Raw genomic sequence first — 25,535 nt, forward strand, 5'->3', positions numbered from 1 at the left:
AAAAAAAAAAAAAAAATTAGCACAAAAAAATTAGCTGGGTGTAATTGTGGCACTTACCTACAGTCCCAGTTACACTAGAAGCTGATGCCGGAGAATCAATGAAGCCCAGGAGTTTGAGGCTGCAGTGAGCCATGATTGTACCACTGCATTCCAGTCTGGGTGACAGAGTGAGATCCTGTCTTAAAAAAAAAAAAAGAAAAAAAGGGCGGGGCGTGGTGGTTCATGCCTGTAATCCCAGCACTTTGGGAGGCCAAGGCAGGTGGATCACGAGGTCAGGAGTTCGAGACCAGCCTGGGTAACGTGGTGAAACCCTGTCTCTACTAAAAATACAAAAATTAGCTGGGCATGGGGGCGCATGCCTGTAATCCCAGCTACTCAGGAGGCTGAGGCAGGAAAATTGCTTGAACCCAGGAGGCAGAGGTTGCAGTGAGCCAGGAATGCGCCACTGCATTCCAGCCTGGGTGATAAAGTGAGACTACATCTCAAAAAAAGAAAAGAAAAAAAGAAAAAGGGAAAGGGCTTTTTGGAGGTAGCTGACAATAATGAATAGATGTGCCAGGACAACTAGATTAAAAGGATTGTAGTGGTGAATAACAGATGAGTTGAAAAACTGTGTCTCAGGCCAGATTACCAGGGCCTCAAATCTAAAATTTAAAAGTTGAACCTATAGGTACTAGAGAAGCATAGATCATTTTTAAACAAGAAGTAATACGTTTGTCGAAAGTCAAAATGAAGTCATTAGTTTGGAAAATATGCATAAAGGATTGAGGAGAAAGTCTAAAGGAGTGGAAAGGTTTTTCTGATTCATTCCTCCATTTACGTATTTATTCATCTGACATTCATTGAGTGCCTACTCTGTGCCATGCTATCTGCTAGGCACTAAGGGCAAGGCAAGGTTCCAGGTTTCTTTTTTTTTTTTTGAGACGGAGTCTCGCTCTGTCGCCCAGGCTGGAGTCCAGTGCGGTGATCTCGGCTCACTGCAAGCTCTGCCTCCCGGGTTCACGTCATTCTCCTGCCTCAGCCTCCCAAGTAGCTAGGACTACAGGCGCCCAGCTAATTATTTTGTATTTTTAGTAGAGATGGGGTTTCACGTGTTAGCCAGGATGGTCTCGATCTCCTGACCTCGTGATCCGCCCGCCTCAGCCTCCCAAAGTGCTGAGATTACAGGCTTCAGCCACCGCGCCCGGCCAAGTTTCCAGGTTTCAAAGAGTTAACAGCCTGCTAAGAAAATAAGACAAAGTGAGCAATGGAGACAAGGGTGGGTTACCATTTATGTGCAAGCCCTGAAATGGTCATTTCTTTTTTTTTTTTTTCTTTTAGAGACAGGGTCTTGTTCTGTTGCCCAGGTTGGAGTGCAGTGGTGTGATGATGGCTCAGTGCAGCCTCTAACTCCTGGGCTCAAGTGGTCCTCCTGCCTCAGCCTCCCAAATAGCTGAGACTACAGGTGTGCATCATCATGCCTGGCTAGTTTTATTTTTTTATTTTTTTTTTTGAGATGGAGTTTTGCTCTGTCACCCAGGCTGGAGTGCAGTGGCGTTGTGCAATCTTGGCTCACTGCAACCTCTGCCTCCCAGGTTCAAGCAATTCTCTTGCCTCAGTCTCCTGAGTAGGTGGGATTACAGGCACCCGCCACCATGCCCAGCTAACTCTAAATTGTTGTTGTTGTTTTTTGTTTGTCTGTCTGTTTTTTGAGACAGGGTCTCCCTCTGCCACCCAGGCTGGAGTTCAGTGGTGCTATCTTGGCTCATAGCAACCTCTGCCTTCTTCAAGCGATTCTCCTGCCTCAGCCTCCTGAGTAGCTGGGATTACAGGTGCCCGCCACCATGCGCAGCTAATTTTTGTATTTTTAGTAGAGATTTGTATTTTGTATTTGTATTTTTAGTAGAGTATTTTTTACCATGTTAGCCAGGCTGGCCTTGAACTCCTGACCTGAAGTGATCTGCCTGCCTCTGCCTCCCAAAGTGCTGGGATTATAGGCGTGAGCCACTGTGCCCCGTGCCTGGCTAGTTTTAAAATTTTTGTAGAGACAAGGGTCTTGCTAATATTGACCCAACCTGGTGACCCCGGCTGGTCTTGAACTCCTGGAATCAAGCCACCCTCCCACCTGGGCCTCCCAAAGTGCTGGGGTGATAGGCATGAGCACAGTGCCCAGCAAGTGGTCATTTCTGTATACACAGTTTCATTGAATTCTCACCACAACCCTGCTGTTTATTCCATCTGACAGATGAAGAAACTGACCTCCATGGAGTTAAGCCTCAGGTCACATGGCTGATCCCTGGATAGTTAACGTCTGAGATGTTAGTGACTACGGACGGTGACTCCTGGGGACAGAGAAGCCCCACAGAGAGGGCAATATTTGAATTTAGATTGTAGTTTACATGTGAGATGGCATTTCAGGCTGTGCAGAGGCATTAACTTAGGACTCCATTACAACAATTCAGGCCCGAGACAATAAAACTTGGACTTGGCAGTGAGAATGGAAAAGAAGGGTCAAGTACCAGAGACATTATGAGGAAAAACTGATTTCCAGATCTCCAGTCTAAGGGGCAGCTGTAATTCCTGAAAGAACCAAAAGCGCCCTAGGCGGGAAAGAACAGATTTGAGGGTAAAACGCTGGCTAAATTTGGGCCCGAGTTCCTGTTCTACACCCTTACACGGGAGAGCCCAGTGAAGAGGGTAAGAAGTTCTCATTTTGTAAAAATCAGAATTTCACGTGTATGTATCAGACTGAAAGAGAAGCAGGCTTTGAGTTTGTACTGACAGTCTTCCAGTTTGGTGACACAGCCTCCAACAGTGAGTGGCTGAGAACGCCGGCCCCTGGAGCCCCGGACCTTGTCCATAATCACACTCCATTTGCCCTCTGGGACACCATTCAGCTGCTGAACCAGCCTCCTGGCCCACTTTTGTGATATACCTAAGAGAAGACTTTGGAGGCTGAACGCAATGGCTCACACCTGTAATCCCAGCACTTTGGGAGGCCGAAGTAGGCAGATCACTTGAGGTCAGGAGTTCAAGACCAGCATGGGAACATGGTGAAACTCCGTCTCTACTAAAAACACAAAAATCAACCAGGAATGCTGGCGTGTGCCTGTAGTCCCAGCTACTCGGGAGGCTGAGGCAGGAAAATCACTTGAACCTGGGAGGTGGAGGCTGCAGTGAACCGAGATCGCACCACTGCACTCCAGCCTCGGTGTCAGAGTGAGTCTCGGTCTCAAAAAAATTTAAAAAACAAAAGAGAGAGAAGGCATCAGAGACAAATCTATCCAGGATGAGGGACATCTCAGCTACTTTCTAGGACTCTGATTGCAGGTGACAGAAACCTAAGCGAAAGCTTCAAGAGAATTGAAGGATATAGGAGGGTCTCAAGGAACATTGAGATGGGAGTACAGCCTGAGCCCTGGCACACCTGACAAACACGGACATGGACCCGTGGGAACTCTTTTTCTCTTGCCCCCTGACTCTCTCCCTATGCCTAATTCAGGCTCCCTCTGCAGATTAGGTTCCTCTGCTTCTCTGGCCCATGGGGTAGGAAGTGTGGACTCTGATGGATTCCCACTTTTGTAATTGACAGACATTGAACCTTCTGGGTGTCGTTTCAGATTTACAAAGAAAGGCTGTGATTGGCAAAGTCTGTGTTGAGCAGGCCCTGGACCCATAAGTGGGCGGGGTCTCAGCTAATTGGTGTTCCTGCTGGGAAGCAGATGGATGGTGTGTGGTGGGGAATTCTCAGAAGGGAGCTGTGGGGCAGATAAAACAACAGGGGTCGGCTGGGTGCAGTAGCTCACGCCTGTAATCCTAGCACCTTGGGAGGCTGAGGCGGGCGGATTGCCTGAGCTCAGGAGTTCGAGACCAGCCTGGGCAACATGGTGAAATCTCATCTCTACTAAAATACAAATAAATAAATAAAATTTTTAAAAAATTAGCCAGGCGTGGCGGCATGCGCCTGTAGTCCCAGCTACTCGGGAGGCTGAGGCAGGAGAGTTGCTTGAACCCAGGAGGCGGAGGTTGCAGTGGGCTGAAATTGTGCCACTGCATTCCAGCCTGGCAACAGAGCAAGACTCCGTCTCAAAAAACAAGCAAACAAACAAAAAACCCTCAAAACATGTACTCATGGTTTGTTTTGTTCAGCCTGGCAATCCCAGCACCCAGACAGTGCTTGGCATAGAGTCAGGGCTTAGTCAACTTTTGATGGAATGAACTAATGAGAGCATTTTTTAATCACCTCAGATAAAGAAGCAGCCTTTCTAAGTATAACATAGAACTCAGAAGCTAGAAAAACAAAAGTAAATTCAGCTACAAAAAGAAAAAATTAGAAATAATTATATGGGGCAGAAAAACAAAATCAAAAGAGAAACATTATTGGTGGGAAGTATTTGCAATTCATATCACAAAAATGTCTTCCCTTAATATTTACAGAAATCCTAAATATTGATAAGAAAAAGCCAGCAACACAATAGAAAAACGAGTGAATGAGATGAAGAATCAGTTCCCAGAATGTGAAACACAAAGGCCCCTTGAATACAAAAAGAGAGACTCCACCTCTTTCATAATACAGGAAGAGCAAATAGACTCTAATGAGATACAGCTTTCACCTGTCAGATTGGCAATGGTCAGAAAGATTGGGAAAACACTATTGTTTACTGTGTATAGAGTTAAGAGGCAAGGAAGGCTGGCCACGGTAGCTCATGGCTGTAATCCCAGCACTTTGGGAGGCCAAGGCGGGTAGATGACCTGAAGTCAGGAGTTCAAGATCAGCCTGACCTACATGGTGAAACCCCCATCTCTACTACAAATACAAAAAAATTAGCTGGGTGTGATGGCGGGCACCTGTAATCCCAGCTACTCGGGAGGCTGAGGTAGGAGAATCCCTTGAACCTGGCAGGCGGAGGTTGCAGGGAGTTGAGATTGCGCCACTGCACTCCAGCTTGGAAGAGCGAGACTCCATCTCTCACACACACACACACAGACACACACACACAAAATTTACATTTCTGTTCTCCAGCCACTCAGCTTCACTCCCTGGAGGCAACCACTATTTCTACTTTCTTGGGTACCCTCCAAGGGATATTCTATATATAGTTTAAGTAAATACCTATGTATGTGGGTTTTTTTAAAAATGCAAATGGTAACATAAAATACGCACTACTCCACAGATTGCTTTTTTCAGATGACACTACATCTTGGCGATCTTTATAACACAATCGTAGATTATTCCAGCCAGGCACAGTGCTAAGTGCCTGTAATCCCAGCTACTTGGAAGGCCAAGGTGGGAGGGTCAGTTGAGCTTAGAAAGCTGAGGCTGCAGTGAACTCAGAAGTTCAAGTCCAACACGGGCAACATAGTGAGACTGCATAATATTTCATTATATGAATCTATCAGAATTTGTTAACCAGCCCTATGATGGCCATTTCCAATATTTTCCTATTACTAATGACACTACAACTAACATGATCCCGAATACTCTTCATTTTTATGTGTTAGTATATGTGCAGGGTAAATTCCTAGAAGTGGGTCACAAGATATACCATATCGTCCGTTTGCCATCCGAAGAGATCTTCCATACTATACTACATCAGCTGGGTTTTCCTTGCCTCTTTTTTGTTTGTTTGTTTTGTTTTGAGATGAAGTCTCGCTCTGTCACCCAGCCTGGAGTGCAATGGCCCGGTCTTGGCTCACTGCAACCTCCGCCTCCCAGGTTCAAGCAACTCTCCTGCTTCAGCCTCCCAAGTAGCTGGATGCCACCACACCCAGCTAATTTTTGTATTTTTAGTAGACATGGGGTTTCACTATGTTGCCCAGGCTGCTCTTGAACTCCTGACCTCACGATCCGCCCGCATTGGCCTCCCAAAGTGCTGGGATTACAGGCGTGAGCCACCATATCCGGCCTATTCTAAACTCTTATATGTTTTGAATTTCGTACCATGAGCTTGTGTTACCTTTTCAAATGATAAATGAAATTAATAAAAATGTGTATTACTTTAGCATTCTGCCCCATAATATATCCACTATTGATGTGATATAAAAATAATGTTTTAAATTATTTACCATTTACACTAATTGATTTTCCCTCCCCAATCTTTGAGTGAAATTAACATTCTAGAAAGACACTCCCCATTTATCCTGGGACAGTCTCCCAGGCACACCAGCAAGTATCCTCTTGCTGAAGAGAACACAAGTGTTTGGCACATCAAGTAGCTGCTCCACAAGTTCGAGTTCATATCCTCCCTGGGAACAGAACCGTTCCGGGACAGGACTTGGAGGGAACCCCTGCTCCACTGGCATAGGTAGGAGGCCGATGAGTGCCTAATGTCCCAAGCAGGGCCTTGGGAGGCATTATCCCAAGAAATCCAAGGCTACACAGGCTCCCTGCTCTTCATCATTAACAGCAGTGGCTTGTCAGGATGTGGCCCTGCCCACCTTCCTGGACCCACCTTCCTAGATCTGCCTCTTACACTGCAGCCCTGTGGAATTATCTCAGCTCAGCATCTTGGCACATTTCTTTGGCTGATTCTCCTTCTCGATTCTTCAAAACCCAATTTAAACCACCTCTTCCCAGTGGAGTCTTCCAAGACTCCCAAGGCTCCTTCATGGCTCCTCGGCTCCCACACTGCAGTCTTCCTCTCTTTGGCGCTTGTTGCCTTGCATGGTGATCACTGTCTGTCTCTGACTCTCCTGGGAATTCCTTGAGGACAAGGATTCTGTCTTACTCATCTTTAAATTCTTAGCCTACCCTAGTGCCTGGCACACAGTAGGTACTCAGAAAGAAAAAAGTGTTTCTGAAATGCATGAACATACTAAGAGCTACAAGGTGCCATTTAGGGATGGACACATGCTACTGGGAAGTTCTGGGGAAGTCTCATACATAGGTACATTTAATCTGAGCCTTAAAGAAAGAATCCCACCGGGCGCAGTGGCTCACGCCTGTAATCCCAGCACTTTGGGAGGCTGAGATGGGTGGATCACTTGAGGTCAGGAGTTCGAGACCAACCAGGCCAACATGGTGAAACCCCATCTCTACTAAAAATACAAAAATTAGCTGGGTGTGGTGGTGCATGCCTGTAATCCCAGCTACTCAGGAGGCTGAAGCAGGGAAATCTCTTGAACCTGGGAGGCAAAGGTAACAGTGAGCTGAGATCGCGCCACTGCACTCCAGCCTGGGTGACAGAATGAGACTCTGTCTCCAAAAAAAGGAAAAAAGAAAGAAAGAATCCCTCATATACCAGACAAAGGGGAAAAATAGGCATTTTAGGCAGAGAAAACAGTAGGGTTTTTTTTTTGTTTTTTTTTTTTTTAAAGACGGAATCTCACTCTGTTGCCCAGGCTGGAGTGCAATGGCATGATCTCAGCTCACTGCAACCTCTGCCTTCCAGGTTAAAGCGATTCTCCTGCCTCAGCCTCCTGAGTAGCTAGAATTACAGGTGCGTGCCACCATGGTTAATTTTTGTATTTTTAGTAGAGACGGGGTTTCACCATGTTGATCAGGCTGGTCTCAAACTCCTGACCTTGTGAATCCGCCTGCCTCAGCCTCCCAAAGTGCTGGGATTACGGGCGTGAGCCACTGCGCCTGGCCCAAAAACAGCTCATCTTTAAGCATGAGAGTGGAGGGAGAGGAACTGGGGAGGCAGGTGGCACTCAGGTCACAAAGCTTAGGAGACAAATGTTAATGGGTTTTTTGAAATTAGTTCAGGATGCAGGACAATTCTTTGTTGTGGGTGACTGCCTCACACACTGCAGGTCACCTGAGTCCCTGGCCTCACATAAGCATTAAGTGTCCCCCAACCATTATGACAACCACATATGCCCCTCATATGTCCACAAAGCTTCCTGTGGGTGGTGGCCCCTGGGTGTGGAGTGCCACTTCCCCTATCCCTGCTGAGACCCACCAGCTCAGAAGAAGCCTGCAGGAGCTGGAGGATGAGACTGCAGTCCTGGAGCAGGATTCCAGGTGAGGAATCTAGCATAAAGTCAAATCTGAGCAGTTTGGACTTGAAGGAACTTGTTTATCCCAGAACCTAAGACTCAGAGAAACAGCCTGGAATTGAACACTGAAATTCCTCCCGCAGCGTGCCAGTGTGGAGAGGCGGAACCCTATGAGGTCAGTGGCCACAGGTACCTCTCTCCCTGCCAGGGGAGTGGCACCTGGCCTAGTGGCCTGATGGGCCCCGTGGTAGTCTCTGATTCTCTGAGGTTGGGGTGTGACAGGCAGTTCGTGAGCTATGTGTTATCCTTGAAGAGCAACTGCTCCTAGGTGCAATGAATCTTAGTAAAGGTTAAGAGTTAAATGTAGCGGCCAGGCACCGTGGCTCATGCCTGTAATCCCAGCAATTTGGGAGGCCGAGGCAGGTGGATCACCTGAAGTCAGGAGTTCAAAATCAGCCTGGCCAACATGATGAAATCCTGCCTCTACTAAAAATACAAAAAATTAGCTGGGCGTGGTGATGGGCATCTGTAATCCCAGCTACTTGGGAGGTTGAGACAGGAGAATCGCTGGAGCCCAGAAGGCAGAGTTTACAGTGAACTGAGATCGCGCCACTGCACTCCAGCCTGGATGACAAGGGCAAAACTCCATCTCAAAAAAAAAAAAAAAAAAGAAGTAAACGTAGCAGCATGATTCACAAGAGCCAAAACATGAGCACAACCCAAATGTCCATCTATAGATGAATGGATAAACAAAATATGGTGTATACAAACGATGGAATGCAATTCAGCCCTAAGTAGGAAGGCAATTCTGACTCATACTACAACATGGATGAACCCTGAGGACGTTATGCACGGTGAAATAAGCCAGTCACCAAAGGACAAATAGTGTGTGATTCACTCAAGTGAGGTCCATGGAATCATCATGCTCTTAGAGACAGAATAGTGGTTGCCAGGGGCTTGGGGAAGGAGGGAATGGGGAGTTAGTGTTTAACGGGTACAGAGTTTCAGCGGGAGATATGAAAAAGTTCCAGAGATGGTTGGTGGTGATGGTTGCATACAATGTCAATGTACTTACTGCCAGAGAACTATCCACTTAAAAATGGTTAAGATGGTCACTTTATGTTATGTTTATATCGTCGCTTGAAAAAAAAAAGCAAATGCTTGATGCAGAGACTAGAATTCAAGCCTTGGCTCTGCTACTCACACCAGGGTGTGGTGGGTCTTGGCCAAGTTCATCTCTCTCAGTCTCAGTGTCCTTGTGAAAGAGGGATCGTGATTGTACTCTCCCCACAGTGGCAATGTGGGGACCTCTTAGATCAGATCTGAGTATAAGCCTGGGGGCACAGTGCCTGCCTGGCACACTGGGGGTACTCAGGAAGTGTGCTTATTATGGTAGTTACAGGTTTTACTATTTACTGCTGATAGAAGTGGCCCAAATGCTTCTGTGGACTGTGTTTTCCCCTTCAGACGCTCCCACGGCAGCATCTGGGGCACCGGCTTAACATCAAAGTTACAGGTTATACTGACCATGAATGACCGAGATCTAGGACAGGGTGTGTGTAATCTTTCTGGGTCTTCCTGTCAGTTCACATTCTCTCCTCCCACGAGAACCAGTTCCCAAGGGTACTCCACGCAACTTCACGTTGCCCTGCTTATGTGACCCCGAGGAACACTTCTTCCAGTGAGAAACTCCACAGTTCCCATTTAGACTCCTACGGAGAGTTGATCATTGCTGTTGACAGCAATCATAGTTCATTTTCTTTTATTTTGATTAAATAATAGCTTGATTGGGAAGTGTTTCCCAGTGCAGCCATTAATAACTGGCTAGAGGTGTCAAGGCTGGAGGTAAGGCCAAAAGCACTTCACCCAGCTGGTCACTAATTACCCAGGAAATGTTAGACTTGGAGGCTAACATTTAGTCTGGTACAAACTCTGAAATTGGTAGGGAGAAAAAGGAAAAAAAAGAGAAAAAGCCTAAGCAATTTCCTTTTAAGCAATGAAAAGTTTAAAAATGGAGCGGCGTGTTGCCATAGTCACCATCTCTGGCTCTGGGCTGGTCTCCGCGCTGGCATCCAGCGGACGGCATTGGACACGGTGTTCAGCAGGGGCAGCTGTGCCTCTCAAGTCCCCATAATGAATATCTGCAGCTCCAGGCTCCCTCGGAAATCCTCAGGCCCTCACTTGTCACCTCATTTCCTCGGGAAGTGTTTCTAATTACACATTTCTTGCTGCCGGCTCCAGGTCAAGTCTTTTTGTACACAATATGGGAATTACATAAAACCACAAAACAGTGAGGGGACTTTGGAGTGATTAAAATTGCCATGTAGTTGTTTTAACTTAGTAGTTAAGCATCCGTGGGTGTAATAGGATGTCATTTGCATGAGCAAAAACAACATTAAAGGAACAGCATGCGTTTCATTCTTGAGAACGCTTTGTGGAGGTCAGAACCCATTTCAGCAAGATATCTGTGTAACAATAGAATTTCCAACTCTAACACATAGACTGTTTATTTTAACTACCATAGCAGGGGCTTTGTAAAGAGAGGCTTGTTTTGGACTGTTACCTGGGATCTGCCATTTAGGAAACTAAATGGCAGTTTTGTTTCCTGGAAGTGAAATCATCCTTATCTTTGGCCTCTCTTAGCTTAGGAAATTCTCCAAGACGTAAAGCAACATTCACCAGCTATTCTTAGAGAAAACTCTGAAATCAAGTTAAATTTATGTCCAGATGCTACTGTTTGGGTGTTAAGGGTTTTTTTAGAGTTGAGTAAATTGGAGGATTCTTTAGCTCTTAAAGAAAGTGGCAAAAATGGTTTTCTAAAAAAATGGGTTTAGCTGGACTGAGGCAACCCCCTCCCACACTCCAGTGTTTTGGAAGACTGAGCCTGTGCACAATGGAGGTACGGGGGATTTCTGGTTGCCTTGGTGAGGCCATGGAATTTTGCTCAAGTGAACCCCCAGGCCATGCCCATGGATGTCCCAGAACCAGGGACGGCTGGTTCTGGCTCCTGCTTGCAGCTGATGCAAGACCTGTCCTGTCTTGAAGACATTATGCTAAGTGAAGTAAGCCAGTCATGGAAAGACAAATACACTATGATTCCACTTGCATGAGGTACTTAGAGTCATCAAAATCATAGAGACAGAGTGGTGGTTGCCAGGGGCTAGGGGGAAGAGGGAATGGGGAGTTAGTGTTTAATGTACAATTTCAGTTTTACAAGATGAAAAGAGCTATGGAGATGGATGGTAGTGATGGTTAGACTACAATGTGAATGTACTTAATGCCACTCAACTGTACACATAAAAACTGCTAAGGTGGTGGCGGGCACAGGGGCTTACGCCAATAATCCCAGCACTTTAAGAGGCTGAGGTGGGAGGATCACCTGAGGTCAGGAATTTGAGACCAGCCTGGCGAACATGGTGAGACCCTGTCTCTACTAAAAATATAAAAATTAGCTAGGTGTGGTGGCTAATTAGCTGGGGCTAATTAGCTAGTCCCAGCTACTAGGGAGGCTGAGGCAGGAGAATTGCTTGAACCCAGGAGGCGGAGGTTGCAGTGGGCTGAGATTGCGCCATTGTACTCCAGCCTGGGCAACAGAGTGAGACTCTGTCTCACAAAATAAAATAAAATAAAAAATTGCTAAGATGGTAAATGTCACGCTATGTATATTTTACCACACAGATGGAGGAAGGAGAGAGGAAACTATCCTGACCCCATTCCCTAAGGAACTTCAGCAGGAAGTAGCAGTCACTGCAAGAAATGTCTTTTGCTCCAGGTTTCCCTCTGCCCACTGGCCCTTCCTCCTCTCAGTCTCCAAATGTTGCATGTCCCCAGGCCAGTCCAGGACTTCTCTCTATCTACACTCGCTTCCTAAGTATCTCATCCAACGACAAGGCTCTGTGAGCTGTGACAGAGTCTGTCTTCCAGAGTTGGTCCAATAGTATCTCTCATTCTATATGCTCTTCTCCAATATGATCTTCACATTCCTTCCATAGAGAGAAGGGATCTTCAATCTAGGCAGACTTGTGACTCTCTTGTTACCAACAGAAGGGAGTAGAGATGATGCTGTGTGACTTCCAAGGCTAGGTTAGGAAAGCTGCCATCTAAGTAGTCCAACTCCCGAAGGCTGCCATACTGGAAGGAAGCCCAACCCACATGGAGAGGGCACTGTAAGTATCCCAGTTGACAGCCTGTGCTGAGGTTCCAATGAATAACCAGCCAGGTCTGTGGGTAAAGATGCTTCCAGATGATTCCAGTCCCAGCTCTCATGTTGACTCCAATCCTTGAGTCTTCCAAGCTGAAGTCCCAGAAACTGTGGAGTAGAGACTAACAATTTCTTCTGTGCCCTGCCCTGGATTCCCAGCCCACCTAACTGGTGGGCAAATGAAATAGCTGGTTTAAGCTAAGTTTGGGTTGTTTTTTTTTTTTAAGACAGAGTCTTGCTCTGTCACCAAGCTGGAATGCAGTGGTGCGATCTCGGCTCACTGCAACCTCTGCCTCCCGGGTTCAAGCGATTCTCCTGCCTCAGCCTGCCAACTGGCTGGGACTACAGGCATGCGCCACCATGCCCAGCTAAGTTTTGAATTTTTAGTACAGACAGGGTTTCACCATGTTGGCCAGGATGGTCTCAATCTCTTGACCTCGTGATCCACCCACCTCGGCCTCCCAAAGTGCTGGGATTATAGGTGTGAGCCACCATGCCTGGCCAATTTTTTTTTCTTTTTTGTTTTTAAAAACAAAGCAATAGCGTCTGGAACATCATCTGTAATGACTCCCAAGTTTATATGTCTAACTTGGGCCTCTCATCTGAGCTCTAGACTCACAAATCTAAACTGTTTAGCATTTCAACTTGGAGATTTAACAAGCTTCTCATAGAACTTGCTCAGGTCAAGCTGATCGTCCCTGCCTTGCAAAGCTGCTCATCCCTCAGGCATCCTCATCTCAATAAGTGATTTCCTCGCTTATCCGATACCCAATTGCCCAGGCCAGAAATCTAGACATTGTCAGTAAGTTCTTGCTTTCCCTCACCCTCCACTCAGTCCATCAGCAAGTCCTGTGCCCTCCATCTTCAAAACATTTCCCAAATAGGAGCACTTCTCACATATTCCACGGGTTTAACCCTAATGCAAACCACATCATCTCTCTCCTGGACACTACACAGTCCTGTCTGGTCTCCCTGCTTCCACTCCTGCTCTGCAGTTCCCTTCCCCACAATCAAGTCTCCAGAAGCCACAACGATCATTTCAAGATGTCAGTTATATCACAAGCCCCAAGCCCTCCTTGCTTACCTGTCTGGTGATTGTCTGGGAATCTAGCAGGGGCTCTTGGTCAGAACATCCACATCTAGCTTCTCCGTGTGACCTGGACTTCCTCACAATATGGTGGCTGGGTTCAGAGCAGAAGCATCCCAAGAGAGAGCAAGAGAGTCCCCCAGAACCACATTGCTTTCTAGGACTGAGCCTTGGATGTCACTTCTGCCACATTCTGTTGGTTGAGGCAGTTACAAAGTTCCACCCAGGTTCAAGGGGAGGGAACACAAACTCTGCATCTTAATGTGGCCTGCTAAGGTCACATTCTAAGAAAAGCATCTAGAATGGAATATATATTCGTGCAGCCACCCTTGGAAAATACAATATACCACACCATCCAGAAAGATTTAACTCCATAAGTGACCGGGCGCAGTGGCTCATGCCTATAATCCCAGCACTTTGGGAGATTGAGGCTGGTGGATAGCCTGAGGTCAGGAGTTTGAGACCAGCCTGGCCAACATGGCGAAACCTCATGTCTACTAAAATTACAAAAATTAGCCGGCCATGGTGGTGTGCACCTGTAGTCCCAGCTACTCGGGAGCTGAGGCAGGAGAATCGATTGAACCCGGGAGGCGCAGGTTGCAGTGAGCTGAGATTGTACCACCGCACTCCAGCCTGGGCAACAGAGTAAAACTCCATCTCAAACAAACAAACAAACAAAGATTTAACTCCGTAAGAAAGAAAATAATCTATACACCAAAAAATATCACAAGCACAATATACATGCAAAAGACAGGTTAAAGAAGTGCTAATTCCTCTTCCTTAGCTCCTCACTGAGCCCCTCCTTTGGACATTGTGGGCTGATTTCAAGCTTCAAGGGTATTTGGGTGGTAACATCTTTTATAATCCTACAGGGACAGGAAGCCAAGAATGCCCTCTCCCTCAGCTCTCCCTGTAAGGTTCACTTCAGATGCTCCTTTCCACAGCCCCTCCCCACCCCCTCTTACCCGCTACTCACCCCTTCTCCCTTAGTTATTCACCTGTCTTTTAAAATCTTACCTCTCTTTAATCCCTCAAGTGTCAAGTTGTAGACCTTAAACATATACGATGTCTATATGTCAATCATATATCAATACAACTTTTTTTTTTCTTTTTAAAGAAGCTCGGTGTGGTGGCTCATGCTTGTAATCCCTCATACTCAGGAGGCTGAGTGAGAGGATGACTTGAGGCCAAGAGTTTGAGACTAGCCCAGGCAACACAGCGAAAACATTTTCTCCTAAAAAAAAAAAAAAAAAGAGAGAGAGAGAGAGTATTGAACTATAGATTTTTCAAAGGGCAGGGATTTTTTTAATTCATTACTGTCTCCTCTTCCTGCCCTGGTCCCACTATTATTCACGTTTTTTTTTTTTTTTTTTTTTTTTGAGACGGAGTCTTGCTCTGTTGCCCAGGCTGGAGTGCAGTGGCCAGATCTCGGCTCACTGCAAGCTCTGCCTCCCAGGTTCACGCCATTCTCCTGCCTCAGCCTCCCGAGTAGCTGGGACTACAGGCGCCCGCCACCTCGCCCGGCTAGTTTTTTTTTTGTATTTTTTAGTAGAGACGGGGTTTCACCATGGTCTCGATCTCCTGACCTCGTGATCCGCCCATCTCAGCCTCCCAAAGTGCTGGGATTACAGGCTTGAGCCACCGTGCCCGGCCCACATGTATTAATTATTCAATACATGCTGGTGGAATTCACAAAGAAGTAATTGTGAACCAGGATCCAGCTCATCAATAGTTAATCCTGGAATATAGTAGGTGCTCAATAAAACATTTTTTTTTTTTTTGAGATGGAGTCTCTGTCGCCCAGGCTGGAGTGCAGTGGCATGATCTTGGCTCATTGCAATCTCCACCTCCTGGGTTCAAGCAATTCTCCTCTCTCAGCCTCTCGAGTAGCTGGGATTACAAGCGCCCACCACCATGCTTGGCTAATTTTTGTATTTCAGGAGACACGGGGTTTCACCACAATGGTCTCAAACTCCTGACCTCAAGCAATCCACCCGCCTTGGCTTCCCAAAATGCTGGGATTACAGGCCTGAGCCACTACATGCGGGCCAAAGCATGGTTTTTGTTTTGTTTGTTTTCAGAAAGAGTTTTGCTCTTGTTGCTCAGGCTGGAGTGCAATGGTGTGGTCTCGGCTCACTGCAACCTCTGCTTCCTGGGTTCAAGCGATTCTCCTGCTTCAGCCTCCCAAGTAGCTGGAATTATAGGTGCCTGCCACCACAGCTAGCTAATTTTTGTATTTTTAGTAGAGATGGGGTTTCACCATGCTGGCCAGGATGGTCTCCAACTCCTGACCTCACACTATCCACCCACCTTGGCCTCCCACAGTGCTGGGATTACAGGCATGAGCCACTACACTTGGCCCAAAAACATGTTTTCAATGAATGGACTGCAATCCACCAAATACGCGACACTTAAGGGAGACGTAAACCTAAGAGCTGGTCCTTGCCTTCAGTTACTATTGACATCTTGTCCAACAACAGAAGAGCTGTTACAGGCAGTCCATGATTATGAGCTACTGACGACAGCAGGACTTAGAGAGAAAGCTTTCCTAAGCATGGACAGGCAAAGTCAGAAAACAGAAAGGAGAAGATTGATGGTTTCTACTGCATAAAAATGAAACACTTCGGCTGCGCATGGTGGTTGACGCCTATAATCCCAGCATTCTGGGAGGCTGAGGCAGGTGGATCACCTGAGGTCAGGAGTTTCAGACCAGCCAGACCAGCATGGAGAAAACCCGTTTTTACTAAAAATACAAAATTAGCCGGGCATAGTGGCACATGCCTGTAATCCCAGCTACTCAGGAGACTGAGGCAGGAGAATCACTTGAATCTGGGAGGCAGAGGTTGCAGTAAGCCAAGATCGTGCCATTGCACTCCAGCCTGGACTACAAGGGCGAAACTCAGTCTTAAAAAAAAAAAAAAAAGAAACACTTCTGGACATCAAAAAACATGGTAAATAAAATCAAGGCAAATGGTAAGCCAGGAAGAAATTGCCACTATATTAACAAAGGGTTAATAGCCTTGCTATATGAAAAGGTCTGGTAGATCAGTAAGTAAAACACATATACTCCAAAAAATTAGGGAAAGGCTATAAATAATCAAAACAAAAAGAAAACTATAAATAGTTAATAAACATATTTTAAAAAACCCTTCAACTTCATTTGCTAATGATAGTACTAAACATACTAAAACCACAGGGAAATAACATTTTTATCAAACTGGCAGAGTATTTTTTGTTAAGATAAGGTGCAAAGTTGGCAAGACTAGGGAAACTGAAAATTGATGTTTAAAGTTGCATGTCATAGGCTGGGCGCGGTGGCTCACACCTGTAATCCCAGCACTTTGGGAGGCTGAGGCAGGCGGATCTCCTGAGGTCAGGAGTTCAAGACCAGCCTGACCAACATGGAGAAACCCTGTCTCTACTAAAAACATAAAATCAGCCAGGCATGGTGGGGCATACCTGTAATCCCAGCTGCTCAGGAGGCTGAGGCAGGAGAATCACCTGAACCCAGGAGGCAGAGGTTGCAGTGAGCCGAGATCACCAATGCACTCCAGCCTGGGCAACAAGAACGAAACTCCATCTTAAAAAAAAAAAAAAAAAAAAAAAAGTTGCATGTCAGAAGGCTTTAAAATTGGCATGCTCTGTGACCTGGCATTTCGACATTTCCAGATTCATGCCAAAGAATTTATTTCACAGGTCTGCCAAGATTTGTACACAAAGATGCTCCTTGAAGTATTGTTTTTAATAGCAGAAAATTGGAATTAATGTCTAGCCATTGGGACTGCTTAAATAGTTTACTATAAAGCAACAATACATAGCCAACAACTATATAGCCATTTCAAATGCTGATATGAAATAACATGTAATGAAATGGAAGCATATTTACGTTACATAGCTAATTAGAAAATCAGATCCTCAAGCAAATGTACAATGTCATTTTATTTTTCATCATATAGATATATACACACATATATATTCCATAAACATTAACATGCAGATAAGCAGCCTAGAATGATTTATTCCAAAATTTTAGAAATCTGAGTGATTTTATTTTTCCTGTCTCTGTTATGTGTTTTTAAACATTCCACACTAACTTATATTACTTTTTCTATTCAGGGAAAAAAATACTATTATTTCTCTTTAGTGGTGTGGAAGTTGGCCCTTAAATATAGATGGGAATGCCAGTTTGGCTTTCCTTTGAAAACATCTCAAGGCCCCAGGGGTGCACATTTACAACAGTCTGTTCTCTCCTGAGAGGAGAGGGAGGGTGGGAGGAATTCTGGTGAATGTCTGTACTTGCAGTTCATCCTACAGTCAATCTTTAAGACTGTGGGAATAGGTGCTTTGCATTCCCTAGAACTGAAGCACATAGGTCTGGTTTGCTGTCTTTCTGTCTGCATCACGTGGAAAGGTCTGGGAGTGGAGGCCTGCCTTAATCTAAATGCCACACCAGCCCCATCAGGGGCACTTCTATTTCCTGAGTAAGTGATCCGACGGATGTGCTTTATTTTCTCCCATCAGAAATAAAGGGATGATATCATCAGCTCTATACACTGCACGTGGGGGTGGTGGAGAAGTGAATGACAGCATTCTGCAGGATAGAACCAGATGGGTGTGAGAAGCTGGATGGTAAGAGGGAAACAAAGTTTACTTATCTTCTCGATTTAGCTCTCAGTTTTATGAGGATACAGAAAAATCATGCGAAGAAACCTGATGGGAATAGTCTCTAACACTAAAAAAGCAATGGGCCGGGCTCGGTGGCTCACACCTGTAATCCCAGCACTGAGACGGGTGGATCACGAGGTCAGGAGATCAAGACCATCCTGGCTAACACGGTGAAACCCCGTCTCTACTAAAAATACAAAAAAAAGTAGCCGGGCATGGTGGTGGTCACCTGTAGTTCCGGCTACTCGGGAGGCTGAGGCAGGAGAATGGCGTGAACCCGGAAGGCGGAGCTGGCAGGCTCCCTACTTGGGAGGCTGAGGCAGGGGAATTGCTTGAACCTGAGAGGCGGAGGTTGCAGTGAGCTGAGATCATGCCACTGCACTCCAGCCTGGCAACAGAGCAAGACTCCGTCTCAAACAAGGTATTTGTTTTTTCCACTGTGCTATTTGCTAGAACCAAAAGATCAGGAAATGTTTCTAAATGCTCAAGTGTTTTAGCTGACTTTTTAAGAGGTTTCCTTTGGATTCAGGAAGCTTTGAATGGCATAACAACCTATTTGATAAAACCATTGGCATATTTAATGGGATGCTCTCTACAAATGCTAAAGGGAAATTTAATAATCCCACAAAGTCTCCCAACTCTCTCCCCTTCTAAATACAGTCGCATGTCCTACAGCATGTCCTACAGCTGGCATGAACCCGGGAGCTGAGATGGTGCCACTGCACTCTAGCCTGGGCAACAGAGCGAGACTCCGTCTCAAATAAATAAATAAATAAATAATAAAATGAAGCAATGGGGCGGGGCGCGGTGACTCACGTCTGTAATTCCAGCACTTTGGGAGGCTGAGGCGGGTGGATCACGAGGTCAGGAGATCGAGACCCTCCTGGTCAGCATGATGAAACCCTGTCTCTACTAAAATACCAAAAATTAGCCGGTCATGGTGGCGCATGCCTGTAGTCCCAGCTACTTGGGAGGCTGAGGAGGGGAATTGCTTGAACCTGGGAGGCGGAGGTTGCAGTGAGCTGAGATCACGCCACTGCACTCCAGCCTGGCAACAGAGCAAGACTCCGTCTCAAACAAACAAACAAAAACCAGTGATTCAATCTTCATGAATTCCTCTGACTCTATTTCCAAATATAATTCCTATATAAAACTACCCCCCTGCACTTTAGGGACCACTAAGCAACTGAATATTATATTAAAGAAAAAAGGAGGATTAACAATATGTGTTCACGATGCTTGTATTAAATACTAAACCTTGTCAATTCACAATGGTTATACCCACAGGAGATCTGTGGGTATAAACAAAGGCATTTCCTTCAACTTCAAGGTATTTATTTTTTCCACTGTGCTATTTGCTAGAACCAAAAGATCAGGAAATGTTTCTAAATGCTCAAGTGTTTCAGCTGACTTTTTACGAGGTTTCCTTTGGATTCAGGAAGCTTTGAATGGCATAAATGGGCTCTGTACAGATGCTTCTAGAAAGTTAATGTGTGCTCATCTCAGAGATTCCCAGAGAGTGACCACCTCCACATCCCACCTCACGGGGCTCATGACCGATGACAATAACGTCAAAGGAGGCTGTAACTCTCTCTTAACTTTTTCAGGCTTGAAACCACAGAAAGCAATAAATTCAATGACACATATGATTGGCATCTTTCCCATGCCAGCAGCCACGGCTGCGAGCCGCCAACGACCCAGTTGTGTTAGAGTCCTTGACCTCATGGAGTTGACAGCTGGGAGTGAGAATGGAGCCACGGCGGGGACTGCTAACAGGCTTCTGGATATTTCTGTTCTTATTTTATTCTTGGATGCAAGAATGATTTTAAACAACCTATTTGATAAAGCCATTGGCGTATTTAATGGGATGCTCTCTACAAATGCTAAAGGGAAATTTAATAATCCCACAAAGTCTCCCAACTCTCTCCCCTTCTAAATACAGGCGCATGTCCTACAGCTACCCCACAAATCTCTCTCCCCTTTTCCTCCACAATCTCCCAAATTCACTCCCAACCCAGCCTCTGACTTCTCTCTCTCTCTCTTCTTTTTCTCATCCTTTTCCAGTGGATGCGTCCTTCTTCCTCCAGCAACTCTCTCTCCTTTCCTGTAAATCAAGTCAGGTCAATCTTGGTCCTTCTCATTTTCCTCTTTTCCTTCAACCCCACACACGCAGGCATAGCATCTACCAAGAAAGGCCGACTTCTCCTATTCAGTGCGGGAACTCAGCCGGTGACATAGTTAACTGGTTCCACAAATGCGCAACCTGAGCAGAGCGCTTAAGCAACTTACCCAAGGCCACACAGCCTGGAAGTAGCAGAACCAGTCTTCAAACTTCCTGATTTCAAAGCTTGGGCTGTTTCCAAAGTGCAGGGGAGGCCCTCAGGGAGGGTTCTGGGTGGATGAGGAACAGAATTAAGTCCCGTTTACCGACCGCTACCCACGTCCTCTCAGATTCAGTGGGTTGATCCGCTTCCACGCCCAAGACAGGAAACAGCCCTTCTCCCCGGAAGCTCACTACGGTCTGCGCCTCAGGAAAATCGTCCCTCCGCATATCTTGAAAAAAGCTTTCTTGCTCCCGGAGGCCTGCCCGGGGGCGTCCACGCTGGTTTCCTGTGAATGGTGCCCCGGAAGTTGCGGGAGACATTTTGTCCCAGGCTGCACAGTTCCTTTATTTCTCATGATGCTTTTTTGGAGGCTTTGAGGGGAAGAACTGCAGCATCTGCTCTTGGTTCACAGCCCTGCGGAGGTTCAAAGCCCAGGGGTTCTCACTGACGCTTCGGGCAGGGCCAATCAATACCCTAAGCTTCAAACTCAGGCTGTGTTAGGAACCTTTAAGAATTGACTCCTCTGGGTTGCAGTGAGCCGAGGTCGCGCCACTGCACTCCAGCCTGGGCGACAGAGGGAGACTCCATTTCAAAAAAAAAAAAAAAAAAAGAACAAGAAGGGACTCCTCTGGTAGTTGCAGGTGTTTCAAAGGCTCTGAGAAAAGAGTATCCCAAATATATATGTAAATACACGACCATCTTCTCAAGAAGTTACTGTTATGTAAAGTTCAAAAAACAACCACTATAAGGGGGAATTGATGGGGTTCAGAACATGCTACCCTAAACTATGGCACCTTGGTTATTTGAGAAAACAGCGGAAGTGCGAAGGTCGCTCTCACCTTCCCCTTGCTCTTCTGCCAGAAGCAGTCATCAGACCCTCATTTATTCGGTGTCCTCCTTATATCTGGAGTAAAGGAACATCCTTAGCTCTGAAGACAGGGACACAGAAGAATCTAAATAAACAGGTCCTGCTGTGTTCCCTTCAGTTTATTCCCATTGGATCACATCCTTTTCCCTTCCAGTCCTATTTCTTTACAACTGTCCACTTTTCATTGAACTAAAAGTAACAATGCACAAGTTTAACCATTTCTTTGGGTCTTAAATGCTGAAGTCTCCCGTGTCCTATAAAACTTACAATGAATTAAATTTGTATGTCTTTTCTCTCCCTCTTTTTCTTTTTTTTCTATTTTTTTCTTTTTTTGAGACAGAGTCTTGCTGTGTCACCCAGGCTAGAGTGCAGTGACGTGATCTTGGCCCCATGCAACCTCTGCCTCCTGGGTTCAAGTGATTCTTGTGCCTCAGCCTCCCGAGTAGCTGGGACTACAGGCACGTGCCTACACACCAGGCTAAGTTTTGTATTTTTAGTAGACGGGGTTTTGCCATGTTAGCTGATTTTGAACTCCTGACCTCAAGTGATCCTCCTGCCTTAGCCTGCCAAATCTTTTTGGGACAAAGTCTCACTGTGTTGGCCAGACTGGAGTGCAGTGGTGTGATCTCACTGCAACCTCTGCCTATCCTGGGCTGAAGCAATTCTGCTTCAGCATCCCCAGTAGCTAGGATCACAGGTGTGTGCCACCACACCTGGGTAAGCAAATATATAATATTTTTTCTTTTTTTGAACAGGGTCTCACTCTGTCACTCAGGCTGGAGTGCAGTTGTGCAATCATAGCTCACTGCAGGCTTGACCTCCTAGGCTCAAGCAATCCTCCCATTGCAGTCCCTCAAATAGCTGGGATTACAAGTATGTGCCACCATGCCCAGATGATTTTTAAAATTTTTTGTAGAGATGGTGGTCTTACTATGTTGTCCAGGCTGGTCTCAAACTCCTGGCCTCAAGCGATCCTCCCTCCTGATCCTCCTTCTTTGGCCTCCCAAAGTGCTAGGATCACAGGCATGAGCCACGATGCCTGGTTCCTTTTCTCTTGCTAATCTGTCTTTTGTATGTAGGGGATCTCACGTATGAACCCTGCAATAGGAAGAAATGCGGCTGGGCTTTGTGGCTCATGCCTGCACTTTAGGAGGCTGAGGTGGGCAGATCACCTGAGGTCTGGAGTTCGAGACCAGCCTGACCAACATGGAGAAACACCATCTCTACTAAAAATACAGAATTAGCCAGGCGTGGTGGTGCCTGCCTGTAATCCCAGATACTCTGGGGACTGAGGCAGGAGAATCGCTTGAACCCGGGAGGCAGAGGTTGCTGGTGAGCCAAGATTGCACTATTGCCTCCCAGCCTAGGCAAAAAGAGCGAAACTCTGTCTCTTAAAAAAAAAAAAAGGAAAGAAATCTTCCCTCAGCTATAGTACCTATGAGGCATTTTGGTGAGTGTGGGACAAAAGAACAGGAAGAGAAGAGACTTCAAAGTTTCTGCAGAAACAATTCTGGGCTGGGGGCACTCCCTCTCTAGGTGGGCCTCCCTGGTTTTGCTGGGGCCTCCAGAGTCAGAACTCCACTTTCCCATGGCCAAAGGTCCACAGCCACTTCCAAACCTGCCCCCTGCCCCAGGGAGCTGGTGGCCAACGTGAAGGCCAACTACAGTGAGAAAAGTAGTCCTGCATCTCTGGACCAAGGGAGATTTTCGATGAGTGAAATTCATGTGCTTGGGGTTTGAATAAGCCTGGACCTCCTAATTCATTTTTAATACTCATCTTTGATCTGCTTTTAGCATAGTGACCAAACAATAGTCAACTGGTTCAAAACCAGAATGGACAGGTGCTTTCAGGAAGCCTCCTCCTAGTCTTAAAAAAAAAAAATCAACAAAGTATATATCGTGAAAACATGATTTGACAATATACTCCCTAAACATAGGTGAAACACTTGAAAAAATCAAAATAAGATACTAGAAAGAAGCACATTTGCTTTAAATGAGTGAAACTCTATGTGCTTGGAGTTTGAATAAGCCTGAGCTTCATACTTCATTTTTCATACTTGTCTTTGATCTGCTTTTAGCATAACAATCAATCAACAAACTTTGGACTGACTACTTGAAGAATCATAGCGGGAGAAACCACGCTAGATTTGTTATCTCCCTACCAGAACTGTAGGGGGAAAACCAACATTCTTTCTTGCTTAGTGTTCAGAAGAAATCCCTTTATCAATTTATGTCGGTTTTAGCAATTTAGACTCTATTAAAATGTGGAGCAGCAAAAGATTGAAACCTCGGAATAAGGAGCTGGCCAGGCAGGGTGGCTCAGCCCTTTAATCCCAGGATTTAGGAGGTCAAGGTGGGCAGATTGCTTGAGCCCAGGAGTTCAAGACCAGCCTGGGCAACATGGTGAAACTCCATCTCTACAAAAAAAAATTGTTTTTTTTAATTAGCTGGGTGTGGTGGCATGCCTGTAATCCCACCTATTCGGCAGGCTGAGGTGGGAGGATCACTTGAGTCTGGGAGGTTGAGGCTACAGCGAGCTGAGATTGCATCACTGCATTCCAGCCTGAGTGACAGAGTGAGAACCTGTCTCAACAACAACAAAAAAAAGTTTTTAAAAAAGAATAAAGAGCTGAGAACAGCCTTTCTAGAAACTCAAGAATTAGTATGCTAAAATGATATGTCAAAACTGTGGTCTTTTTGTATTTTTAATAGAGATGGGGTTTCACCATGTTGGCCAGGCTGGCCTCGAACTACCCACCAGGCTGAGATCCACCCACCTCAGCCTCCCAAAGTGCTGGGATTACGGGCATAAACCAAGGCGGGCGCCTGTAATCCCAGCTGCTCGGGAGGCTAAGGCAGGAGACTCGCTTGAACCAGGGAGGCAGAAGTTGCAGTGAGCCAAGATCACGCCATTGCACTCCAGCCTGGGAGACGAGCGAAACTCCGTCTCAAAAAATCAAAACAAAACAAAAAAAAACAAAAAAAACCTGTGATCTTCCTAGAAACTCTCTAGAAAACCCTGTCTTCACAGGAACTGTCCAGTCATTTCCCTTCAAGTGCTTGAGAGTGAACCCCAGAACATGAACAGCATCAACTGCTTTGTGTCTCTGGTTCCTCTTCCTGAGGAAACCACGCTGTTGTTAGCAAGTGTCTGTATGTTGTGAAGTTCTTACAGCTTATCAAAAGCTCTTCATTAAGAGAAATGTGTGCCAGCAGGCATAGCAATAACAGCCTCAGACAGACAGACACACACCCTTCAGTATTCAGAACATTCATGCCTGTGTCAACAAGATTTCAGATAAGGACAAACATAAGAATCCAAGCATCATGTTCTACTTGCCCTCACCTCACCTGCCTCTGCCTGCGCTGCATTTTCATGCATTTAATTTTCTTTTTCTTTCTTTTTTTTTTTTTGAGACAGAGTCTCGCTCTGTCGCCCAGGCTGGAGTGCAGAGGCGCGATCTCGGCTCACCGCCTCCCGGGTTCACGCCATTCTCCTGCTTCAGCCTCCCGAGTAGCTGGGACTACAGGCGCCCGCCACCATGCCTTGCTAATTTTTTGTATTTTTAGTAGATACGGGGTTTCACCATGTTACCCAGGATGGTCCCGATCTGACCTCGTGATCCACCCGCCTTGGCCTCTCAAAGTGCTGGGATTACAGGCATGAGCCACCGCCCCCGGGCTGCATTTTAATTTTATTATTATTATTATTATTTTTTGAGACAGTGTTTCACTCTTGTTGCCCAGGCTGGAGTGCAGTGGCACAATCTCAGCTCCCTGGAACCTTCACCTCCTGGGTTCAAGCAATTCTCTTGCCTCAGCCTGCTGAGTCTCTGGGATCACAGGCATGTACCACCATGCCCGGCTAATTTTGTATTTTCAGTAGAGACAGGGTTTCTCCATGTTGGTCAGGCTGGTCTCGAACTGCTTACCTCAGGTGATCCGCTCTCCTCGGCCTCTTGCCTCGGCCTCCCAAAGTGCTGGGATTATAGGCATGAGCCACCGTGCCTGGCCTTCCTGCATTTTTATTAGGTAGCCAACCATCATCCCGATTTGTATCTACTTTGGCATTGCCCTAAGAAATACATTTTCTAATTTTTAGAATAAAAACATTTTTCCTGTATTACTGGACAGTGAATTGCAATAACCTAATTAAGGTATAAAAGATCTATGATGGCTGGGCACAGTGGCTCACACCTATAATCCTAGCACTTTGGGAGGCTGAGGTGGGCAGATCGCTTGAGGTCAGGAGTTCAAGACCAGCCTGGCCAACATGGTGAAACCCTGTCTGCTAAAATACTAAAAATACAAAAATTAGCTGGGCATGGTGGCATGTGCCTGTAATCCCAGCCATTTGGGAGGCTGAGGCAGGAGAATTGCTTGATTGAACCTGGGAGGTGGAGGTTGCAATGAGCCAAGATCACACCACTGCACTCCAATATGGGCAACAGAGAAAGACTGTCTCAAAAA

Source organism: Mandrillus leucophaeus, unplaced genomic scaffold (genome assembly GCF_000951045.1).
Source record: "Mandrillus leucophaeus isolate KB7577 unplaced genomic scaffold, Mleu.le_1.0 Scaffold322, whole genome shotgun sequence".
Taxonomy (NCBI): Eukaryota; Metazoa; Chordata; class Mammalia; order Primates; family Cercopithecidae; genus Mandrillus; species Mandrillus leucophaeus.